The following is a 26,129-nucleotide window of genomic DNA, read 5'->3' on the forward strand; positions in this document are numbered from 1 at the left end:
AGAAGGATCGAAGTATCCATACTTTGGTCTTTCTTCTTCTTGAGTTTCTTGTGGTTTGTGGATTGTATCTTGGGTATTCCAAACAGCTGCATATGTAGCAGAGGATGGTCTAGTTGGTCATCAATGGGAGGAGAGGCCCTTGGTCCTCTGAAGGCTCTATGCCCCAGTGTAGGGGAATGCCAGGGCCAGGAAGTGGGAGAGGGTAGGTTGGTGAGTAGGGGGAGGGAGGAGGGAATAGGGGTTTTTGTGGAGGGAAAACCAGGAAAGGGGATATCATTTGAAATGTAAATAAAGAAAATATCTAATAAAAGAAGAATTAATGGCAATGCTATCTTACTAGCCTCCAGTTCCTTAAGATTTAACCAAATTCCTTCCTCAGCTTTGCTTAGCTACATTTCTTGGCATGAGTCAACTTTTGAGTCAACTTAGTTTTTTATCCCATCTCATTATCTTCTTCAAATGTAGCTGTGGACAGCAGGTTTTCTCATGTTTCTAGGTACTAATCCCACACATTTTCCATATTCCCTCATCTGCTGATGCTCTTCTCCTAGAATGTGTTCATGTAAATCAGAACATTGCAATCTCAGAGAAGAAATGCTATATGAAGAGAAGGTAGATCTCTGGAACTCTGTATTTACTACCTGTAATTTCAACATTGTGTTTTAGCACTTGCTGGAAGATGGACTTACCTCTGCGTGTCTCTGATTTGTATACTGATTCAGTCCTTGTTGCTATAGAACTGCTCATTCCAAATTGAAGGGGAAAAGGCAGAGAGAGGGAGTAGAGATTGGTAGAGATAGGATGAGAAGGAAAAAGAGAATGAAGAAAAGCGAGAGTGGAAAGAGAGAGCAGGGTGCTATGTTGGGACTGTATAAGGAGAGAGAGAAAGAGAGAGAGAGAGAGAGAGAGAGAGAGAGAGAGAGAGAGAGAGAATGAGAATGCCAAAAACTCTCAGTCAAGGCTCTTTGTAGTTTAGAAGCTGAAAAACCAATCTAACTGAAACAGAGTAAGTATGAAGAGGGCAGGTAAACCACTGGATGGATCTGCTCTGCTGCTGTTGCCGAAAAGACGGAAGCAACACAAATGTGCGCCACAGATCTCCACCATCAAGCAAGTTCACTGCTGCTTGGAAAAGTACATTCTGTACCTCCCATGTTATCAAAACAGCAATTATGAGCCTACGGTCTAAGCAACTTCAAAGTGATCACATCCCCAGTAAGAAGCCTCAATTTTCTACAAAATAAATAAATAACCGTATTGACCCAAAGGTGGGAGAATAATGTTCCCAGGCTAACCTTCAATTGTAAAAAGAATTGTGTTTCTCCTCATAACAAGAAAATCTAGTTTAGAAAGGAAGAATATTTTTAAAGGAAATGGGGTCTGGGAAATCCTCAGAACTCAAGGATAAATATGCTAGAAAGGGATTTAGGACTTGACTGGGATTTAAAAATCAATCTCCTAGAAATAATGAGAACCCCTTACTTCCACAGAGGATTTCCATAAAATAATTATTTTTTAGAGAGCTATGACTTAATGTTGGAAATGATCTATGTCTATAGAACTGATGGGAGCCTGGTAAAAACTATCTCACTTTGGGTTGAAAAATGTTCTTCAAATGTTCTTTCACTAATGGGCAAGGAACAGCTGAAAGTCATTGCATACACTCATTACTCACAGCTGAAATCCTATAATGCATGATTATTTACAGTTATCTTATACAGCTTGTGCTGCAGAATAAAACATACCAGAAGATGTCCAGGTGTCTCAGACATTAACAGCACTTACTGCTCTTGCAGGGGATCCAGATTTGATTCCTAGCACCTATATTGGAGGTTGACAATCATCTGTAACTCCAATTTCAAAGGATTGAACATGTTTTTCTGACCTCTATGGGCTGCAGGCATGCATATGTTAAATGTGCACACATACTTGCAAGAAAACACCCATAGACCTAAAATAACATTTAAAATGTAAAAGTTTAATATGTTTTAAAATGATAAAAACATACTAAAAACTTACCTGATTTTCATCAAGTACAAGTTTTTAATAGTGTATTAATGAAAAAGAATGATTATCCGGTTGACTGACTAGTATAATTTTATACTCTTATGAATAAAAGCAACAAGGCAACTATACCAAGAATATAATTTATAATAAAACAAAACTTCTAAGTTTTTAAATTTTGGGGGGGGGTTTCAATGGATCCTGACCAGTTTCCCCTCCCTCTACTCCTCACAGCTAGCCCCCATCACTACCTCTCCTGTTCCCCAGATCCATTCTTCCTGTTTCCCTTCAAAACAGAACAAGTCTCCCAGCGAAATCATCTAAACTCAGCATAACAAGATGCAATAAAACTAGGCACAAACCCCTCATATTAAGGCTGGATAAGGTAACCCAGTAGGAGAGGAAAGGTCCCACAAGCAAGGGAAAGAATCAAAGACACCCAACACTGTTAGGAGTCAAACAAACAAAGCACCAACCAACAACTATAACATACACAGAGGACCTAGTACAGACCCACACAGGCTCCCTGATTTCCAATTCAGTCTCTGAGAGCCCCTATGAGCCCTGTTCATTTGAAGGCTGTGGGCTGTATTCTCCTGATACACTAAAAATTGTAAGTATGTCTTTAAAAGCCCAATAGATTTCCAAATACTCTAACATTACTTGAAGCAGCTGCTCTCAACCTGTGGGTTGTGACCCTTTGGCAAACCTCTATTCCCAAAACTATTTACATTATGATTCATAACAGTATCAAAATCACAGTTATGAAGCAGTGATAACAATAATTTTATGGTTGGGGGGGTCACCACAATATGAGTAACTATTATAAAAGGTCACAGCATTTGGAAGGTTAAGAAACACTGACTTTAAGTTCTGATTCTAGATCAGTGAACAGACTTAGGTCATAAAGTATAAGTATACACAGAAAAAATATTCACCTAGTTCAAATTCCAACAGTTTAACGCATTGAGGCTCCTTCAAGGTAAACCAAATCAGCTCAGAGTTTTTCTCTTATAACCTATTACATAATACTATAAAAGTAAGGTGCCAAGTTTGATTTCTACAATGTAAGAAGAATAAAAAATATCAAAATTTAATAGCAAATAGTAATTTAAAATAAAGATAATACACAACACACAGATGATTGCACTTTGAATAGTTAAAAGTTCTACGTATGTCTAATGTACTGAGGAAAAATTATTTAGGACTGATTATGCAGAGTGACTATCCCAATAGACACAACTTGATCTGAGAAAGAACTTTCAAATTTCTGTGACCAACTATACAGTTGATCAGAAAGGATTTCCCATCATCAGTACAAGAAAATTCCATGCACAGACCTGGACCTTGCCCTTTTGTTCTGAGTGCGAGTGCTAATCACATACAGACAATTGAGCTAAGAAGATGTTTTCATGGTTGGCTTCCAGTGGCCAGTGTGCTTGAGACTTAATCTCTGTGTTGTTTCTGTTGCGAAGCAAAGGGATCCACTAAGAGTTGGTGCTCGGTGGGTGGTATCTGGGTTCTCGTGGGTGTGGACATGCCCCTCAGTGGATGGTGAGCTACTGGGCTTCTTTCTCTTCCCACTTTTGCTTCCTAGCAAAAAGGCTTAGAGTGGCTTTGACCTGTAGTGCTTTCAGCACAACGCACTGTTTCCAGACTAGTGAACTAAAAGCAAGGGATTTGTCCAAACCTACACCCCAACTTCTAAAACTAAAGCAAAACAACTCTTTCCTAAGTCTACTATCTCAAGCTTTCATTTAAGGTTGAAAGAAACTATCAAAGAATATTAATAATGGAGACTATGTTTATGCTACTTATTGCTTTAACACCAACACCTTAACATTTTTAATTTCAATTGTCATTTTTACTTATTTTCAGCATGCATTAATCCTATAAAATAATGTCTCCAGATATTTTCCTGCCTGAGTGGCGTGTATTCCAGCTGTACTCACATATCCACTTTTATGTTCCCTTCCCCAGAATCCCTCTTGTTCTTTCATCATTAGCCTTCTAGTTCCTCTGTTTTTTTCCAGTTTGGGAAAACATGTGAGTCTTTGAACCATGGCTTAAAGATATCTATGAAACACAGATAAACATCCCCAGCAAGGATAATGTTCTCTTGTCCACACATGAATGCATATTTTCCTTCTGCCTTTCTGCTTCCCATTACTAGTTTCTGCATGTTTTAGCATCTATTTACACTTCTTTGTGTAATACAAAAGGAATTTAAATGTTGAAGCAGTCCTAAGGTATTTGCATACTGCAGATCTACTGGGAATTATCTGCAATTCACAATGTAGCTTCAAAATATGTGTTCTATTTAAAAGTCCTATTTCAGAATTGAAATAAACTACTTTCTAAGGTGTATAATGCTGTGGCCCTTCTAAGAACTATATTACATTTGAGATCTGAAATAGAAAGCAAAATGAGCTTTTATCTAAAGCTACTACCTGCATCTCATGTTGACTACCTATTGGGTCATAAGGGCAATCTGTCACAAATAGAATCTTGAAGAGGTTCCCTGACTACAAATGATAGAGCTTCACTCAGCCTTATTACTCAGTTTAGGGCCTTGGTGTTTCATGGGTCAGATATAGGTATATGTCTCTTCCAAGTATCAGAGAAGGGCCATGGACAATGAAAAGGGACCTGTTCTTTCTAAAAGTTTTCAGCTTACGGGAAAAATTTAGTAAGTATCTTAATACAGCATCTCAAAGTCAATTGTAGTGACTTGAATGAAAATGGCCCCTATAGGTACGCATGCCGTAATACTGGTTCCCAGTTAGTAGAACTGTTTGGGAATGATTACAGGTGGCCTTCTTTGGGAAAGTGTGTAAGTGGGTCCGGTTTTGAAGCTTCAGATGACTGGTGTCATTCCCACTGAGTCCTCTCTATTTGCGGATCAGGATGTAAGATCAGCTATTCCTTCCCCCACGCCTCTGCTCCACCTCCATGGACTCTAGCCCACTGATACTGTAAGCCCAACTAAATGCTTTCTTTTATAAATTGTCTTAGTGGTTTTTTTTTTTTTTTTTTAAGCAAAGTAACTAAGACATCAAGCAGAACTTCTTGTCTATAAACAAGTCAACCTAGAAAAAGAGGCTTAAACATGGGGAGAAATTGCAAGTACTAAAGGGAAAAAGAAATAAGGTATACTAATTTTTTCCACCCAGGAAGTTACATTGTCCAGCAGAGCACTTTCAAGGGATTAGATTCAGCAAATTGCCAGGGAGAGTTTCTGATTTAATCCAGAGTTCAGTTAAATCTACAGAAATCCTACCATGTGTCTTTTCTTTCAATCTTACAATTCTAAAAATAATATTTCTAGTAATTCTAATTAAAAGCCAAAAGGAGGAAATGATAAATGCTATACATAGCCCCTCCCTAGAAAGACCACTGGATTGTTGATAGCTTTTCTGGATTGTGAAAACATTTCTTGAGTCACAACCATTCACTCCCTGCCAAATCAGACCGTGAAATGAACGCATTGACAATGATGTTCATTTTGCATCTGGCTATTGTCAGGCTCACAGACCTAGCTGTTGACATCACTCAGAGGTGAATAGGTCTAACTGGTCTGTTACCCAGCAAACACAAAGGCAGGAGTGAGACTTTAACCTCAGCCAGGAACTATTCAAAATGTCCATGTCCACAACATGGCAACAGGGAGCAGACTCTCATCAGGTAACCCCTGACTACTGTTAACATCATAACCGGAATTCACTTTATATAAAGCAATTAAGAAAGCCAGTCCCGTCATCTGTTATGCAAAATAACGGAAGCCAAATTCTGTGATTTGGAAATAACTGGCTCAGCTTTCCAGCCAAGAGATGTCTTAAGGTGGCAAATGTAGAAGAGAGAAGATATTACTTATTGAACATTCATATACAAGAGAGCCAGAAGAGAAAATGATGTCTCAAATTAAAGTGCAAATCAATAAAAAGCCACTACAGTCTACTTCAAATAAGTATCTCATGGGATAGCAGAGGATGGCCAAGCTGGTCATCAATGGGAGGAGAGGCCCTTGGCCATGTGAAGGTTCTGTGCCCCAGTGTAGGCGAATGCCAGGGCCAGTAAGCAGGAGGGGGTGGGATAGTTAGCAAGGGGAGGGGGGAGGGAACAGAGGATTGTTTTAGTTTTTGGGTTTTTTTTTTTATCTTTCTTTCTTATTTTATTTTTTTTTGGGGGGGGGGACCTGGGAAATGAGATATTGTAAATAAGAAACCATCTAATAAAAAATAATAAGAAAAAAAGAATAAAAAGAAAAAAAAAACCTAATCCATTAAAGGATTAGGGTGTAAATTCTTTTTTTAAAAAAATCACTTCAGAAGGAAAAAAAAAAAGAAAACAAATAAGCCACTGGGGGGAAAAAAGGAACAAAAGTATATCACTGTTAGGCTGCAATTAATAGTTTACCTCCTCCACTTCCTGTTAATTCAGTGAAAGGCAAAGCATTTCTATCACATTTTTAAAAGGCATAACACATGATGTATTTAGCAATGCAAATAGCATGTTCCCACTTAACTTCATACACTGCATATATTTATAGTGGTCATTAATATACAGTTATGTATTTTAATATATATTTATAATTATCCTCTGCTATCACTATTCTTCAAATGTTAAATGTTTTGACAAAAACACTATATTCAAGCACCAAGATAGTTGCCTAAAATTTCATATTTTATTCTGACAGGCAAAAGTAAAACATGCAGAATAATACATGTATCAGATTATATGGAATACTTAATTTTTAATAAACTGCTATTTTAGATTTAAAAATGCATTACCCAGAGGCTTATTTTTGCTAAGATCTATTAGAGTCTGCCTTTATTAGGGAAAATATTTTCCAAACAGAGATGGATATCTGTTCTCTGATAGGGGTGGTTATTTGTTCCATGACAAGAAATTTAATGTTTCTTTAAAAACATCACATATGTTAATGTTAGATGACCGCACGTTTCACACCAAGTACACTGACTTTAAATCCATTGTGAAAACCACCATAGAAATGTGCTGCATACATCCAAGCAGGATGTTTCTTCCTCATGCGTGAGCAACTGCATTTCTTTGTAATCATACCTCACAGTTGCACATTTTTCTTTTGTATACTAGCATTATGATAACTCTACCTAAATTTTAAAAAATACAAATACAAAACGTTGTTAATGTTGGGCATTGGACTCAAAGCTTCTCAAATATTAGCATGCCTCATATTCATAACAACCTTATAAGGCAAGGCTTAGCTTTTAGTCTCAGCACAGGTAAGACATAATGTTCTTCACTATGACCTGAGAAATGGACCTCTGGGCATATTCTAAATGGTATAATTTGATTGCATCAACTGAAATGGGAATATATTAAAATGGTGCCACTGTGAACAGCAACACACTCTAGGATCAGAAGATTATGGCCTGTATAAAGTAGAGGTAGCAAACTATGCAATAAATATTCATTAATCCATTTCTATCCTGGACATAGATTCAAAATGATATACTACTTCAAGCTTCTGCTGCCTTGACTTTCATATCATGATGAAACATACCTTGAACTATATGAACTAAAAGCTTTCTCCTTTAATCTGCTTTTGTTACAATATTTTATCATACCACAGCAAAGGGAATATAAACTAAGGTATCATATTATAAATAAGTCAAACAATATATAGAATTTAGTCAATTTGCCAAAATTTTGTCACCTTGGCCCACTAATAAGTGGCAAGTTGAGATTCAAACTCATGAATCTGTTTATACAAGAAGTCCTTCTAAGTATTAAGCATCCAAACCACTAGTATTTCTATTTTAGACATTATTTGATGTGTTTGTAATTACACTGAAGAAGTGATTATAAATTTACTTGAAAGACAAATGTGTGATAGGGAACAGAGAAAGGGTAGCATTTTGTATGATTGTACTACAGAGACACTTGCTCTTGAATGTTCATTGCTACTCTATTCATAATAGCCAGAAATTGTAAAACAGCTTAAAAGTCTATCAAGTGATGAATGGATAATGAAAATGTGGTACATTTATTCAATAGAATATTATTCAGCTGTTAAGAAAAATGAAATCATGTAGTTTGCAGGTAAATAGTCCTAACTAGAAACAACCGACCTCTACGAGGTAGCTCTGACCCAAAAATACAAATATTCCATGTCTTTCCCTTTTATGTGGATTGAGATTTTAAGCTTTATCTATATGTGTTTCAAACAAAGCAAACACAGAGGTTAGATACCTAATAAGGCATAGGGAAGGAGGATGGGATCTTCCATGGAAGAGGAAATGGAGCACAGTTTTATAAAGAGATAAATAGGATTTGGACACTGGAGAGATGGCTCAGAGGTTAAGAGCACTGACTTCTCTTCCAGAGATCCTGAGTTCAATTCCCAACAAACACAAGGAGGTTCACAACCATCTCTAATGGGATCCAATGACATCTACTAGTGTGTCTGAAGAGTTCTACAGTGTACTCATATAAATAAAATAAAGAAATATTTTAAAACAATGCTTTCAAAAAAGAGGAAACTAGGAGGATTCAATGTGGGGAGGGTAGGAAGGCAGAGTAAAGAAGAAAGTGGTGTTAGGGACAATTAACAAACACTAAAGACCTTTTGAAAAGCCATATGGAAACCCTATACTATAGAAGATCCCTAAGATGTATGCATATATGAAGGATATTTAAATGGAGTTAGCATAAAATGAATGAGATGATGTTCCAACTAGACATATAAGACCACAGAGTAAAAATTTCCATGTTAGGATAGGTTAAAACTTGTTGAGTCACTGGTCAAATGGGTACCACAGAATCCCCAAACATCACAGTGTATTGCCAAGTTTATTGGTTACTTTCTATTGGACCTGATACTAAGGTCCTATTTCTAAAGACACTACCTAAATATGGCATCAAACAGACAGAAACTGAGTTGGTGCTGAAATAGAAATTTCATCCTGTTCATGAGTGTTCATGGTGATAGATAGTATTTTGCACCCTATGGGAGGAAAAAGGTAGTCAGAAACATCACCACTCTACAAAACCTGAGACCTACAACAGAGAACTATCTGCAAGATAAACTAGAGCAATAGTGGTGCAAATGTGAGATTAACCAATCACTTTTTGAAAATTAGTTTTAAGACCTATTCTATGAGATGGAATCCATACATGACATTGATAAATTTGACAAGGACGCAAGAATAAATAAATAATGGGCTTAAGAGAAAACCTAATATGTTTATTCTGCAAAAGGAACATAGCAATTAACTCCTAAAAACATGTCACTATACCTGTAGACCAGAGGATTGCTCAGATCTCACTAGAGAAACTCCTTGCAGTAGATGATAATGAACAAAGCAATCCACAACTGGACTGTATGTAGAGATTGATTACATCTAAGGAGCACTTAGATATAAATGGGATGGGATGGCTCATCAGAGCCCTCCTCTCAAGGCCCAGGGATCTACGCTGAAGAAGTGACAGAAAGACTGTGAGAGCCAGATGTTGAGAATGACTCCAAGGAATGTGACTTCCAGAAACAACAGAACTGATATACATATGAACTCACAAAGACTCATATTAGGCCCACACAAGTTTAAAGTAGACAAAAATATCAGCTTTTAAAAGGAGAAGTAGATACAAAGCACCATCTCTAACCAAAAAAAGCTATTTGGAATTAATATCTGATCAAAAATGGAAAGCCAGTTTTCTCCAATGGAGTATCACTGTGTATTAAAGTATACTTGATATAAGGGCAGGTCACATACCTAGGAGTAGTTGGCTAATACAAAATGGCCTCCATGGTTATGTAGGAGATTGTTCTTTGTATTGTTTCTTTTTTTTCCCTTTTTTTTTTTTGGTCTTATTCTTTTTGGGTTTTATTGTCTGTCCTTCCTTCCTTCCTTCTGTTCTTCCTTCTGTCCTTCCTTCCTTCCTTCCTTCCTTCCTTCCTTCCTTCCTCCCTCCTTCCTTTCTCTCTCTTTTTCTTTCCCTCAACAAAGGGAACAGGAAGTTAAGTGGGTAGTTATTTACAGAGGAACTGGGAGGAGGTTGAAAAGCGGAAAGAATATGATCAAAACATTATATAAAAAAATGAAATAAAAACTAGAAAAATACAAAGATAATGACTTGCATAAGCAGCAAGAAGAAAATTTTAGTGTGATGAAGGGGTACTGGTTAGTAGTAAGGCAATTCCAGATGCCAGTAACTGTTTTACATAATCTAAATCCAAGTTTACTGCAGCATCACAGTACACAAACACCAGTGTAAGCATGGCCATTTCATGCTGTCAGTTCAGGACTCTTTAAAACCAAATTTTTAAAATCATACAAATGAAAGATGTTTTGCCACCAAAGACACAAGGTCAAGTTTAAACATTGTTTATACCTTAAACAATAGTCATTGTATTTGTGACTAATAAGGAAGAGATTTACAGTGTCCACCCATGTCTAGCTCTCCTTTCATTATAAGGAACATACATTTTCATAAGTAAAGTGATGGTTGGTAGCTAGTGAGATGAAAACTAAGTCATAAATCTGTGGCCACAGATGTGACATAGCAAAGGGAGTGTTGAAAACAGAATAAGGGGCTGGAGAGATGGCTCAGCAATTAAGAGCACTGACTGCTCTTCCAGAACTCCTGAGTTCAATTCCCAGCAACTACATCTCACAACCATCTGTAATGGGATCCAGTGCCCTCTTCTTGTGTGTCTGAAGACAGCTACAGTGTACTCACTACATAAAATAAATAAATATTTTTGTAAAAAAAGAAAACAGAATAAGGATATGTGTTTTAGAGGTTATAGAAATCAGAGTATGACATCATCTTAAGTTGAACTTGTAACATTGCAAAATATTGCTTCATTGATTTTAGCCTTGGCTGCTGTAATGTAATGACGAGTCCAGACACAGAATTTCTAAAATCCTTGTGATTTTCTCAGAACTAGGAAACATACTTTGAGCAAGATGACACCCCCAATAGGATTTGAGCATGCTTTATAACGAGGCTGATCATCAGAAAGACCAAGCCATAACCTCCTGTCATATCTCTTTTCTCCCAGGAGGAAAGTGGGACTAGAATTGAATTATTAACCATCCCTCTCAAAGTCATACAATATCTGTAAGTATTTCAAGAGAGCTACTAGGCTGGGGACTATGGCACATGCTGGGAGAGCGAGTCATCCTAGCTCCCTGGAAAAAGAAATGACTAAGCTTTGGACAGTTCCTCACCTTAACCTATAGACCTCTCCATCTGTTTGCCACCTGTGTCCTTTGTAAATCCTGTATTATAAATTGGTAAGTGCATCTTCCCAAACTCCATAGGCCAATACAGTAAATGTGACCTAATGAAAGAAGTGGACTACAGAAACCTCCAATTTGTAAATTTAAAGGATGGAGAAAATCTAAGAAGCCATCACTTGTAGTTATCACCTGAGCAGGTTTGATATTATGTGCCTAGGACTTTAACATCGAGAGTCTACACAAATTCCAAGCAGATGATTCCAGAAGTGAATCAAATTGGAGAACAGCTTCTTGGTGCCTGCAGAGAATTAGATAAAACCTTGATATGGATAAACTCCTCATACACCTTATGTCAGAAACCATCTATGCAGAGTAGACAGAACAGTTTCTTTTGACCACCATACACTTGTGTGTTCCTGCACCATAGCTATTCCATCCTGGTGGGCTGAAACATGATCAAGGATATAGGACAGGAGACTGGTATAAAGAAGAATGACAGCTCGTTTACAAAGCCATGCTAAAATCAAAGCAATGTTAGAGATGATAAACAATAAACCTAAAATCCAAATTGGACATTACAAGTCAGATCTGACAGGCTTTCCAAAGCAGAATAGAAACGAAAAATGCATGAGTTGACTCCAATAAGAGGCTTGATGACAGAAATGAAAGATAATTGATTTTCAACATATGGATGATAGGCACTTCCTTGAACAGGCTAAGACAAGGAGAATAAACATCATAATACAGCATATTAAAACAATAGCTCAATAATGATACACATGATTAGATGAAAGTACTCAGAATCTATGATGTAAATCAATAAAAATTTAATAATCAACACACAAAATAGACTCAACCGAAGACCAAATTCCAAGACCTGGAATTATTAGATAGCTAGGAGAAAACATAAGTGAAATAATTCAGGATATTGGCACAATCGTTTCTTATATTGCTGCAAAAGCACAGCAATAAAAGAGCAAAATAGACAAACTACAATGGAAAGCTTCTGCACAAGAGAGAAGCCAACCAACACAGTAAACAGATCGCCAAGAAAATGGGAAAGTACTAGCCATCTGTTGATATGATACAGGATCAGTATCTAGAGTACATAAAAAATTCAAGCATCTTAGACAATCAGTCCAAAATAAATTTGATGTTTATCTTCACAGGCATTTCTCAAAGCAAAGCATTTCAAGTGGTCAATAAAATCACAGACAAGACTCAGTTACATTAGTTATCAGGAAATGGAAAACCAAAACTTTGTGGAGTTATGCCCTTATCCTGGTTAGAATGCCTATTATTAAAATAACAAATGCTGGCAATGATGTAGAGGAAATGGACTCATATACGTTGGGGGGTGAGAATACAAATCAATATGACTATAGCAGAGAACTGCTTAAACATTCTTTGAAAAACAATTTACCATCTATCTCACCAATGCACACATGACCAAGGGAAAGGAAAACAGTATATTATAGTAACACCTGAGCTGCATGTTTTCCACAGCTTTCTTCGCTATAATGAAGATATGGATTATTCTAAATTTCTATCAATGGATGAATGGATTAAAATGCACTATAGCTACACTGTAGAGTTTTATTTAGCCATAAAAAAGAATAAAATCCTGTCACTTGTGGCAAAATGAATGGAGCTGGAGGATATTAACCTAAGTGGTACACACAGAGGGATGAATGGCATACACTGAAAATAGCACTGGCCAACTTGAATGTTGTATGGAGACTACTAAAGACTGTGAACAAGGCAATCAATAGGGAAAGGTTTGATAACAGATACCAGACATCCTTAGTGGTGCTATGGTTCTTATCACACCACATTATAGTACACCATCCACCTGTTTGCTGTGCAGTGTTCTTTAAAGATGTCAAAAAGCATTAAAAATAAATAATTTATGAAGGAAGAAATGTTACTCCAAGCGAGGGCTAACTTTTTCTGAGAAAAACTATTCTTACAAATTTAGTGTAGCATAATCAGTTTATGAAGCTTCAACTAGTATCCAGTGATGGTGTTAGCCCTTCAACTCACTTATCTGCCATTCACTTAAGGAAATTCAATTTATTCAGCTCTTCCAATGATTCAAGGGCCCTAAAAGGAGACTGTGTTTGTTCTTTTGTAACACATATTACTGTGTCTTCTCCATAATAACATGTAGAAATACTTAAGATTGTGAAACAGTATTTACTACTGTAACCTGATGTTCAGATTTGTGTCCCGAGACAAGGGCATACTTTGCCATACTGTCCAGGTACACAAAATGCTCAACATATAAGTCTGTGACTTCTCTATTCCCAAAATTCCAAGTTCATCTAAGAGTTCATCCACCAGAATATATGTGATAGATGACAAATGAACTGGGCTGGATAACATTCTGATAAAGATGCAAGGAGGACTCTCACAGGTAGAGGATAAACTGAACAGGTCAGAGGTATTTGCTTTGATTTACCACATAACTAAGAAATCTGTGAAGTATACCCATGTGGCCCTAAACTTTAAACACCTGCCAATTCTATGTCCATACAGCAAATTCATCTTAAAAATATTTCTAAAATGTCTAGAGTAGTGAAAGTGTCCTCTTTTCTTTCCTTTTAAATATTAATTTTACTTCTATCAAAAACATCAAGAGACCATAAAGTACAGAGGGATCCCAGATTCCATGTAAATATAGTAACAAAAATAGACCCTCTGAGGAAACTTAAGCATAGACCTTAAGTAAACACAAAGCCACCCCCTTTGTGTTTCCTAAATCCAACATACTTTGCAACTAAGGGCTTCTATAAGGCTGTCAAATCTGTCAACATCTCTAACCTCACACAGCTTTCTTCATTCTATAGTTAACCATTCTTACAGCTGGCAAGGAATTGTGTGATCACCGCAAGCAATACCACATCCTTGCATGAGAGGAGTTTAATTGGCTAGGATTTACTGATAGAGATTTGATTATGTTTTTATTTCAGAAAGCTCTATCTGTTGCAGTAATGAGCCCATAATTACTGTGCAAAAGCATCTATCAACAAATATTTTCTTTTTATTGGTCCTCTACATACTCTTGATACATATCAAAATTACAGATGCAGTAATTCCATGATTACTTCTTTACACGTTAATGATGAGAATAGAATATTTCCTAGTACATTTAACCTACTAAGCCTAGAGTTACGTCTTTGTTGTTTTAAATTTATTATGAGAGTGGCAATACAGACATATGAAAATAATAATCTCTTGCTTTCTAATTGTTATGGCAAGAGATCTTCTGAGCCTATAAGTCCCATCATTAGCTACCCTGACACTGTCCTTAAGTTTCTCTGGGAGGAACTCACCACACTGAATTTTGGTTTTCACTTTTGATCTTGAACATCCCATTTCTCCATAAGTAAACAAATGTAATGTCAGACACTGTGATGCATATAGGAAACGTGTTAAAACTTAATATGCCCTGAGTCTGTTAATGGGTACACAAATATGGAATAGAAAATAGAGGACTGGAGAGATAGCTCAGTGGTTAAAACCACTGACTGCTCTTCCAGAGGTCCTGCGTTCGATTCCCAGCAACCACTTGGTGGCTCACAACCATCTGTAATGGGATCCAGTGCTCTCTTCTGGTGTGTCTGAAGACAGCTACAGTATACTCACCACATAAAATAAATAAATCTCAAAAAGAAAATAGAAAACAGAAAACAAATACTTGAATTGTGGTAATAGAATAATAATTTTTAATTTAAATAACTCTTATTGCTATTATATCATCACTTTAATAAAAATGTAATAAAAGGAGAAGTATTCAAATGATTTTAATCAAATTCTACTTCTTCATTTTGAATGGATATCATTCATTTCTTAGTGTGAAATTATGGAATTGAGGTTATTCTCTCCAGCAATGAGAAAAGAAAGCAAGAGAAACCTAAAAGCTTTGTTTTGTGTGGTACTTGTTGGAAACAAACAAACAAAGACATGCTTTGTATTGAATTTCAACATTTGAAGATCTTTAAAACACATGCTTATGCCCTGTTCTGCCCCCATGTATCTGAATCCATCGCTCAACTAAAATCCCCAACTTCTTCCAAGCAAAAATAAAATGAGAAACATTAGAAATAAAAGGTCATTGTACTATACTAAACATATTATACATTTTAGATTCTCAAATTCTCAGACGTTCAATGAGGTCTTGAGAAAATGCTCGTATGGGAGCTCTTTGTTTTGGTACCTGCCCTATATCCAACCTAGAAACACACGTAAAGAATTCAGCTATACATTTGTGCTTTGTTGTAGCCGTTCTGGGGACAAACAAAGGTAAATAAAATTATATGCTCTAGAGAAAAGATGAATCATGCTATTAGCTAAACTGCTTTCAAATTTTCCTATCAACCCAGGTTTGTTGAATTATTTGTCATTGACTCTGAATGTGCACTCTTGCATTCCTAAGATTGTAACAGTTTTCTGGACTTTTGGTTCTTCTGTGTCCATCTGTCAAGATTCATAGAAACTTTCTAAGTGTAGAAGAAATAGAATTCCTTTCAAAAAGCTTATGACATTAAAACTTATATATAAAAAAGCATCAGTTTGAATGATTTTGAGGAACCATTTAATGAATACTAAATGAAGGTAGAGTTTATAGCTAATTTTGATTCAGCAGTTGTGCAACACAATATATATACGCAAATACTCCAAGTGTGTGGTTGATTGACCTTAGAAATACTTTACAAAACCAAATTTTCCTCTAGCCCTCTCACCATTTCCCCACTGGAAAATTACATCTTATGACTATTTTCTTGAGTACTTTCTGAGCAAGCTAAAGAGGTTTGAATGGTAACATCCTTATCAGAGTTCAAGGATGAATAAAGAATAAACATACATTCAAAGTTAGAGATAGTAAATGTCTCTATATTAAAGGCTTTACTCAACCTCTCTAAGTTCTAAATGTAATTTAAAAAAAAAAAGTTTAAAGAACATCCCTTCCTTTTCTCAGATTAACTTGTTTTCCATAAAGAAGGGTAGTTGAATATACTGGCTTCCCTAGGTGCTAACATTTATATTTTTAAATTATTTCTGCAGTATTTTGAGATAATAATATAACTGCATCATTTGCCTTTCTTCCTTGTAAAATCTTCCTTATACTCCTTCTTGCTCTCTTTCAAGTTTATGGCTTCTTTTTCATTGCTATACATATAAACACATGTATATTTCTCCCACTCCAGGAGTACTATATAGAATAAGCTATGAATCTTTAAAATCCTACACTATGGGGCTCTAGAAAAAGTCTTAAGTCACTGAGCTATTGCTTGAGTTATTTAATCTCCATCAGACTTGTGTGTGTGTGTGGTGTATATATATATGTGTGTGTGTGGTGTGTGTGTGTGTGTATATGTATGGTGTGTGTGTATGTATATGTGTGTGTTGTGTATGTATATGTATGGTGTGTGTGTATGTATATGTATAGTGTGTGTGTGTATGTGTGTCTGTGTGTGTGTGTGTGTGTGTGTGTGTGTGTATCCTTAAATATATCAACACAAGTGGGCCAGTGTGTATGTTTCCAGGAGTGAACATTTGGTATTAGATAACAAGTTGCTGTGCTCTACCATACAGAAGGCTGTTTCTCTCACTCTTTGTGTGTGCACATGCAACCTTAGGTACAGCCCTCAGATTTGTATTTCTTTTTGTATGTTGTTGTTTTGTGTGAGAAATTTTTCTCAGTTGGTCTAAAGCATACCAACTAAGTTAAGCTAATTAGCCAGCAAACCCCAAAGATCTGCTGATCTCTGTATTCTCCATATTGGTATTACAGCCCCAGGCCACCATGCCCAGTTTTTCTCTATGGGTAAAGGAAATAATGGTTCATCCCTCGTTCCTTTAAGGCAAGTGCTCTATCAACTGCATCATCTTCCTGGATAATTTTTCATACCTTATGCAATTATTTACTATATATAGGTGTGAGTTTTCACACGTATGCACCCGTGTTACAGCACATGTGTGAAGGTCAGAAGAGAACTTAAAGAAGGAAGTTCTATCTTTCCATTATTTGGGTCCCTGGCATCCAACTCTGATCATCAGGCTTGGTGGAACACTATCACCTACTCAGTCGTCCTATCGGACAGATACAGCAAACTGGGCATTCACAGTTGAAGGGTTTCTCTTGGGCTCTTTTAACTAGAAGCACTTCTTTTTCTGCACTATGAGTATGCTGCACGTCCTCTGCATCCCAGATCCTTGACATTTGTTTGTTTCTCTGTTTTAGTACTGTGTGTCAAGAATGCATCTGGAACACAATGATCAATTCTTTCTCCTTCCATTATGTGGATACTGGAGTTTAAGCCAATTTTTCAGCTTTGGCAACAAGCTCTCTTACACATTGAGCTATCCCATAAGGTCATAAAAATATTTTTGTGGTCATGGGAAGAGTCCCTCTGCCCATCATCTGAGCCCTAGCTGCACATCTTCAACTGAGCTTATTTATCTAAACTGGTTGTAATCACAAGGATTCATTTAGAGATCAGTCTCTCACACTAAATAGTGGGTAAGTCAAAGTAAGATTAATGTGCAGTGCTTCAATCCATATCAAACATATGCTTAAATAAAGCTCATTAATAAGATTTTGATCATACCAAAATTTCTTATGAAATTTGACAACTTTACCTTGTCAATCATAGTCTACCAAACAAATATTTTATATGTCAACAATATAATTTATAAATGTGAGTACAAAATCCTCAGCATGATGCTAGCAAAATTGAACTAAATTTCACTCAAAGGGATCATACTGTGATCAGTTGGCTTTATTCTGGACAATACAATAACCATTTACCATATTCAAATCAATAGGTAAATCATATTAACCGAATGAATAATAAAAAACATATAGTCATCCCAAAAAAGGCAGGAAAAGCATGGTATAAAAGTCAGAATTATTTCATAATAAGATCCCCAAACAAATTAGGTATAACAGGATTATACTTTAATATAATAAAGGCTATATATGAAAAACTCAAAGACAACAACATCCTGAATAGAAGTAAAATTCAAAGTACTTCCTTTATAAAACAAAGAACAAAGCAAAGGTTTTGTCCTGCCCTTAATTTAATAGAGCAGAATTTTAGCCAAGAAAGTAGACAAGAGAAAGAATAAAAGACATATGAAGAATAAAAGAAAAATGTGAAGTATATCTGATCATAGAAATTGTGATGAATTTGTTGAAATAGAATTCATAAAAGTAGACCTACTGATAATAAAACTACCTATGAATAAATTTAACTAAGAAACTGAAAACTGTATATGATATTGTATATGATGGAAACCTTTAAACACTGACAGCAGAAATCAAAGACATTGTGTGTTGGGATATCCTGTGATGTCCAGCTATTATGAGAGGCCACTACAAACTTATTACAGATAATCTGTCTATACCACCCAAACTATTCACAAGCTCAATCTTGCCCTCATCAAAACACCAATTACTTTCTTCAGTGAACTATCAAACAATCCTAACATCTATAAGGATGTACAAATGGTCACAAATAAACAGCCCAATTGGAAGAAAGAGAATAAACATGGAGAAACCACAACACATGATTTCAAGACATGTGACAAAGATATTAACAGCCAGAACAATACAGTATTGGCATAAAACATTGACCAATGGGATAGACTTCAAAAAATAACCTCAAGCATCTACAGCCAACAGATTCTTTTAAAAGGCTGCCAGAAATATACAATGCAAGCCTCTTCAGTAAATGGTATGGGAAAAGCAAATCCCCACACTACGACAGCTCACACTGACTCCTCTCACTCTGTATACAAATAAACTGTAGATGAAAGATGTCAATAGAAGACCCAGAACTCTGACCTACAAAACATATAGAGAGAATACTTGTAAACACTGGTAAGGAACCCATCTCTAGAAGTTTCTGAACTGTGACAAGTTAAACAGGATTATATCAAACCTAACAGCCTCAAACAAAAACAAAAGATACACATCGAGAAATGAAAAGAAAGCTTTGCTAGATAGTCACTTCATAGGACCTAACAGCATCTAGTAACCCAGAACCCTGGGAGCTCCCAGAGACTAAGCTTCCAACCAAAGAACATACATGGGCTTGTCTGTGGCACTGGGCACATTGTAGCAGAGGAATACTTTGTCTGGCCTCAGTGGGAGAGGAAGTGTCTAATCCTGTAGAGACTTGAGGCCCCTGGCAAGAGGGATGGGGGGGCAGGACAAAACAGGTAAAGAACTCTTGGAGGGGGTACCAGGAAAGCAGACAATATTTACATTTATATATATATGTAAATAAATAAAGCAATTAAAATATATATATATATATATATATATATATATATACACACATAACATGTTAACAAACACCTAAATATAAAATAATCAAGTGTACAGTAAAGCAAATTATCTGGACAGAACCCTTTTCGTACAAGAAATGTAAGTGACCAACAAAGACACGAAAAATTATCTAAGTGTATTAGCCATCAGAGAAGTAAATACAAATCAAAACCCTGAAATCAGATAAATTTTCATTTCATCTAAGATGGCCAATTTTTAAGAAAGAAAAGTGATGGTGAAGATGTAACAAATGGACATCAGAAAACAATATACACTCTTAGAAAAAGTGTAAATTAGTAAATTCAATATGCAGGACATGTAAGTTCCTCAAAAACTAGGGGTCTGCAGAGAATCAGACCAACAAAAGTCAGATGTGGGTAGGGGAGGGACTCAGTGAGCCCCACCATCACTGCTGAACTTCTCCCTACACCTGTTTTCAGAGAACAGGGATATGACTACCTTCAGCTGTGTAACTTTCAGGCACCAAAAAATAATTCCAAGTAAATGGTCACATAGATACTGTGATTTAATGGGTCACAAAACAAAGCCAAAGGTCATAAGTCTGGAAAAGGGGATTATACAGAGGAGGCGGGTAGGAATGTTAAGGGAAAGAAAAGAGATAGGAAAGAGAGGAAAGATAAAATATTCAGAATGTACTATATACATGTATGAGACTGTCAAACAATAAGCTCTATGAAAATACTTGGCTTGAAAATCATTTTTAAAAAGAAAAAGGAGAAATATGAAAAGATAAAAAATAAGAAAATATGTTGTCCAATAATGAAACAATGTATAAAAATAAATAAATGTATCAAAGGGGAAAATAATTAAACCCAGCTATCCTCCTCATGGGTATGTATTCAGAGGAAACTACATGAACATTCAAGATGGACATTTCTATGTTGTAGTTTGTTTTGACACCATTCAGAACAACTAAAATATGAAAGATTTGCAATCTGCCCAGAAGTGTAGCAACAGATGACTGGATCAACAGCACAGAGACATATGAAGGGAGAGAATGGATAAGATTCATCCATAGAGAAGGATGAAATACTGTTACCTAAAGACACCCAGATAGAAAGAAGGACAGCACAGGAAGTCAAGGGACATGTGCTCTCTATCACTTGAAAATAGAACTACACCCAACAGGACATTGACTGGTGAGATGGGTACTTGTGAGAGGAAGAGAAGGAGGTAGCAGGGCTGTAATTATTCATAATCAATCATATGCCTTGTCTCTCTTCAAGTTCCCACAAACCTAAACAAATATTGAGAAGAGGAAACTTCAAATGAAAAAAAAATGTTTCCAATATGCTGGGCTATATACAAATTTATGGGGCATTTTCTTTCTTAATTTAAAATGATATTTATTTCCAGAGATGGTAATTTTCTAGTATATAAGAATGCATATATATTCATGTGATGTTTTCATGCTGTCTGTCTCACTTAGTGTCTCTATTGATGTGAAAAAACATCAGGGCCAAATGAAATTTGGGGAGAAAAGGGTTAATTGCAGCTTACAACTCTCGGGTCATACTTCCTCATGGAGGGAAGGCTAGGAAAAAACCTAAAAACAGGAACCAAAGCAGAAGCATATATACATATGTTTTCACTTCCAAAAGTTATTTTCCTATTAATTAATTTATTTATTCACTTTACATCCTAATTGCAGGTTCCTCTCCTCCAAGACTTCCATTTACCCAGCCCTTTTTCCCCATTTCTCCTTCCCTTCTCCTCTGAGAAGGGGGAGGCCCCCACCGTGGATACCAACCCACCCTGGTACATCAAGTCTCTATAGGCCTAGGCACATCCTCTTCCACTGAGGCTAGACAAGGCAGCCCAATTATGGGACCAGGATCCACAGACAGGCAACAGACTCAGGGACAGCCCTACCTCCATCCCAAATGAATACCCAAATACAAACTAAGCTGCACATCTACTACATATGTGCCGGGGACAGGGGAGCAAGACCAGTCAGTCCATAGGATGGTGATTCTGTATCTGGGAGACTATGGGCCATTTTCTTGGTCAGTTACTGATGTGGGAGAGCCCCAGGCCACTGTAGGTAGTGCTACCTACCCCTAGGCTGGTGGTCTTAGGTGCTATAAGAAATTAGGCTGAGCAAACCATGAGGAGCAATCTAGTGAGCAGTGTTCCACCTCCTGCTTCTGCTTTGGTTCCTGTTTTTAGATTCCTGCCCAGCCTTCCCTCCATGAGTATGGCCTGAGAGTTGTACTCTGCTATTAATCCTTTCCTCCTTGAATTTCATTTGGTCCTGATGTTTTTCCACAGCAATAGAAACCCTAAGTGAGATAGACAACATGAAAACATCACATTCATCCCAATAATATGTGTAACTGATATGCTAGTAAAATACATGACATCTAAAAGTGTATTCATATCAAAATTTATAGACCATAATTTTCATAAAGTGTTTTTTTCAATCATAATATGTGTTATCTTCTAAAATCTCTTGATTTTTGTTTTATTTTCTAGAAGGAAATGTTCTAGCAGTCACTCCACCCAATCTAGGATAAATGAAGGGTATATACACCAAATTGCATTGACATTTCAACATACTTTCATAGCCTGCTTCACTTGTTTTATATTTTGAATGCTAAGAAAAAATACATGCAATTTCCCTAAAGGGAGAAGGGGTTATGAAAATAGAAAGCAAACTTCTCAACAAATAGATTTATTCTCATATTTGTATTGAGTATACAGCAATGCTAATTTGCCAAGTAAAACACTACAGTGTTCCAGTTTGATTTCAAAATAAAATTACCTTTGAGGTTTCCTAAGAAAAATACAGATTGAAACATATTGTGGTTTGCAAATACTCCTTACTACTTAAAGATTATTTCCAGTTTAAAACAAACAGACAAATGTTTCAGTATATTTATTATTGCTGCATTTAAGTGAATAAATAGCAAATGAATGACTAGATACCAGAGTTTTGAAAGTTAGTCAACCTATGTGAATAAAGTTTTTCTTAACATAAAGTTAACTGTTCTCCACTAATCTCAGATTCATACACTGTGGCTTCTCTGTTGAAAGGCTATGGGAATTTAAGCTAAAAATACAAAAGGTTCGTTCTGTCTCTGGCAATTGCATGAGCAGAGGTGAAAATGGTGGCTCTGTACAGAAGAGATTTTTATGTAATGAAAATTCATCCTAGTGCTTTGACTGTCTCTTCTAACACACAAGCACTCAAATGCTTAAACCATAACCAGCCACTCATTAAATAGCACTTTTCATTTTTCTTCTTCGGGTCATTACTCCCGAACAAGAAGAAAAATCTGAATCTTCCATACACGGCACCCAAAGCTTGCAGCCAGCACAGGCCAAATAACTCAAATGCCAAAAAAACCAAACTCACTCTTGAAAAATTAAGATCAGCGGTGCTTTCCTCCAATCGAATAACTCCACCAGTATCACATCCTGGGCTCACTTTGTGTGATGATTTTGTGCTCAGTAACAACTTGTTGATGCATAACTCACAATTCACATTCCATAACAGTTCATCCTTTTAAAGTGTTATAAGCAAATGGCTCAGGAGAAATTCAGGGCTGCACAAGCACTACTGTTATTTAATTTCAAAGCATTTCCATCACACTTGCAGAATCCTTGTGCTTGTTAACAGTGATCCCTCACTCCCTCATCACCCAAGAGTCTAGCTACCACTACTGTACTTTCTGTTTCTGTGAACTTGACCATACTGTGAACTTGCCACTTAGGGAACAGTACAAGATATAACAGTTGAGACCTATTTCTTTCGCTTATATCATGCATCAATATTTATCATTTCTTGTCAAATAAATATCAATTGTATAGAGACATCATGTTAATTTATAAACTGATGAATAACCAAATTTCTGGTGTGATTAGTGAGTCACTGAGTATCTTCTTTAGAGAGTACAAATTCAGGCATTTTACTTATTTGTTACATGGGTAATTTTTATTTGAATTGTAGATGATATTTTCCTAGTATAGTTACAATTTTCTTGTGAAATATCCATTTTCTTCTGTTCTGCAGACTACTGCCTCACTTTCTGTTGCTCCTTCAAACACAAATGTTTTACTTTCAAGAAGTTCCAATTCAACATTCTTTCTTTGTTGCTTTTTTATGTCATATCTAAGAATATATTGACTAATATAAAATATTAAAGTTTACCACTATGTTTTATGCTAATCATTTTATATACAGTTACATCTATGTTCCACTTTGAGTTAAGTTGTATATTATAATATATAAGTAAAATAGGTTCTGCATCTATTTTTTATGTGAGGATATTCAATTGCCCAGTTCCATCTTTTACAAAAATGACCATCTGAGTATCCTTGCTGAACACTATGTCCACTTGAACACAAGTATGTTTGCTGAATTCTCTGCATCTAGATATATTCAAAGTTACAAGTAATTTAATTTGAATAGCTTAACATCCTAACTCAATATGATATTTCAACAAGTAGAAACTCCATGGAATTACATTTCAAAGTCTGACTACATTTAAAACTTTCCATTTGTGAAGATTAAAAACAGTACAGTTGATAAATCTTCCCCAGGAGCTACTCTAGAGGCATCTGCTTTGCTCACAATGTACAGCTCAATTCAGAGAATACATTTCCCTTTTTCATGCATTATTATAGTATAGCACTTGATCAAGAACTGTCCATCAACTACAGAGTTCCCATGAGTCCCTGATGATTCCAGAATCAATTCTCTCCTCCTTCCATCCATGTATATACGTAAGGTGTGTGGAGAAAGGACTTAGAGATTCATACATGGAGATAGAAAGGCAGGTTTAACTAGTTAAGTCCTTTAATCTCTGTAAAGAGACTGGAGAAGGAATTCTAACATTTTCCTACTCCTAAGAGCAACATGGCTGTGTCTTGTTCCTCTCTACTTGAAAAATGGTTTGTAAGAATATTTTTAATTCTCATAATTAAACATAAACTTTCAACAGATGTATGCATTTGTTTAAGCTATCCATAGTAATTCATTGCTTGAAATAGTTATGTAATCAATTCTAAAGATCATATCTAGTTTATTAATATTTTTGTCATGAATAAAGTCCAAGAATGTTCCCTATAGACTTTGTTTAGTAGCTGGATGAATGAAACTTACAAAAGTCCTTGATTAAGCGTGTCTTAGCAGGTATATTAAATAAACATTTGCCTGTGGTTTCTATTTGTCTGAGAACAGCATCCACAAACATGCACAGAGCTCTGAATGTGGATACAGTCCTGAGATACTTTTGACTAAGAAAATATCCTTTGTTATACTTTTCAAAAACTAGTAATTAGTAGACCTGAAAGTCAGAAAAACAACTGAATGTTGACATACATTTTTAAATATAAATAAGCAATGAATCACAATATTTTTCCCTGCACTATCATTTTGAATAACCCATATGCAACTTCATTAACTTGATGAAATTGCTCACTCCTGATCTATCAAGAGCCCAGGGGTATCTATCAATAAAAAGCCCCCCATGCCAGGGCCACATTCTCCATTACCCAGAGGGGAAGGCTATAAGCATTGCCATATCTGAAGTTGTAGTTATAGGACTGTAGTTTAATGAAGTACTAGTTGGTGACTTAATCCTTGGGAAACTTTAACATAAGAAACTACTACTTTTAAAGCATACTGTATTGATGAGTTTGACCCATTATCAAATACTACAGGTTGGATGGCTCAGATAAATACTGGCCTTCTCACAGTTCTATATAACAGAACTCCATGATTGGGCTAATGTATGTTTAAAAGTTATTTGATTCCTTTTCCCATTAAGAAGTACAAAAGTGTCTCCTTGTCCTGTCCAGTATGGTTTGTGATGGGATTTTTCTTCCTGGATTAAAGATGGCTGCCTTCTTTCTATGTCCTCATACAGTCATTTCTCAGAGTATACTTACAGAAAGATTTTTGTGTCTAACATCTGTTTCTTTTCTTGTAAGGATATTTACATCCCTATGACTTTGTTTATGCCATATTATCTCCTTTAAGGCCCCATCTCTAAGCACTGTCTTCATAAAGGAGGGTTGGCTATAGTTTCAATATCTGAATCTTAGTTGGAGAGAGAGGAAGACACAGATGATTCAATCCACAACACTCAAAATTGAGAACTCAACATAATTTGTTTCTTCTCTCTTTTCTTCTTTTCCATTAAGTTGCATCTGTTATATTTAGATATTATCATATGTCTCCTCACATGCATTATTCTCTGCAGATTTTAACAGTCTACAAATATTACCATAAGTAAATAGCACACCTCCCTGGGGTATTTATAATACTAACACCGCATATCATTCTCTTTCATTTGTAATCACTATGGGCTATGATTTGGATCTAAAATGACTCCCAAAGGCCCCTGCATTAAATGCTTGATTGCCAAAACAATAGGCTTTTGAGAGATGACTGAACCACTGATGGATCTGAGGCAGAACAGACAACTGTAAGTCAAGCTTAGCTGGATGAAGCCTCACTAGGGGCAAACCTTTGAAGTATTTAACCTTTCTCCAGGCTTCCTCCCCCTCCTCCTCCCCCTCCTCCTCCT

The 26,129-nt window shown here is 36.2% G+C and overlaps 1 protein-coding gene and 1 long non-coding RNA gene across 4 annotated transcripts in view; one reads left to right on the top strand and one right to left on the bottom strand.

The window, feature by feature from the left end:
• Nav3 (neuron navigator 3) overlaps positions 1–26,129 on the bottom strand; it is a 747,532-nt gene that overhangs the window by 538,426 nt on the left and 182,977 nt on the right. The gene's annotated exons all lie outside the window — the stretch shown is intronic.
• LOC116076161 lies at positions 4,569–13,167 on the top strand. Of its 2 annotated transcripts, none has more exons than XR_004112844.1 (2): positions 4,569–4,693; positions 11,054–13,167. It is a non-coding gene; the product is annotated as an uncharacterized LOC116076161 (long non-coding RNA). The 2 variants fall into 2 exon arrangements; XR_004112845.1 differs by lacking the exon at positions 4,569–4,693 and adding an exon at positions 4,816–4,979.

This window comes from Mastomys coucha, unplaced genomic scaffold (assembly GCF_008632895.1).
Source record: "Mastomys coucha isolate ucsf_1 unplaced genomic scaffold, UCSF_Mcou_1 pScaffold4, whole genome shotgun sequence".
Taxonomy (NCBI): Eukaryota; Metazoa; Chordata; class Mammalia; order Rodentia; family Muridae; genus Mastomys; species Mastomys coucha.